This window comes from Nothoprocta perdicaria, unplaced genomic scaffold (assembly GCF_003342845.1).
Source record: "Nothoprocta perdicaria isolate Ctin4 unplaced genomic scaffold, notPer1 scaffold_59, whole genome shotgun sequence".
NCBI classification, from domain to species: domain Eukaryota; kingdom Metazoa; phylum Chordata; class Aves; order Tinamiformes; family Tinamidae; genus Nothoprocta; species Nothoprocta perdicaria.
In genome coordinates this window covers 627,506-628,254 of record NW_020455854.1, presented here as the reverse complement: position 1 = coordinate 628,254, position 749 = coordinate 627,506, and positions in this window count along the sequence as shown.

Genomic DNA, 749 nt, shown 5'->3' with positions numbered 1-749 from the left:
GCAAGAGGAGAACCTTTTCAACCAAGGTTTTAATTGTTCTCCGAGTTAAAAAGTAGCCCTTATGTTACTGGCAGCACATAAAGCTTTTGTCCTAACCTGACACACCAGATGAGCTCCGAATGAGCTTTGGAAAAACCTGTTTCCAAATGTGCCGTGACAGCCAAGGGATCTGTGTGACTGGCTATGGATACTAGTGGAGCGGCTTTTGCAGCTGCCTGCCTGTTTTGTGCATTATCGCATTTCCTAGCTACAAAATTACCAGGGTGACGACTGTTGTGCCCTCCCTGTCTACCTGACCATGTAATTCCAAGTATTGTGTTTACAGTGATAAAGTKTAGGTACCGAAGAGCTAAATACAGGAGCAGCCTTGTGCCCATCCAGGAGCCTCCTGGAGCCTTCAGTATCTCCAGGCTGGGTGGATTCCTTGGTCAGTGACCTGTGCATTTCTGCTCCACCGTGGCCTTAGGGACAGGGAGAGGCCACACAGGTAGCAGGAGCGTCCTGGGGACACRGGTGACACGGGCATGGCCCACGGTGTGTGTGTGTCCTCAGCCTTGTGCGCGGGAGCTCTCGCCTTCATGTGGCTCCCGACTGACGCGCGTCCCTGGCGCCTCAGCGCCCTGGACCCTCCCGGACGCCTCCCAGGGCCGCTCCGCTGCCCGCCGCCTTCCCCAGCGCCGCGGCCGCCATTTCACGCCACCCTCGCGGGCTGCCCGCCATTGGCCGCCGCCGTCACGTGGCGCCCGCCG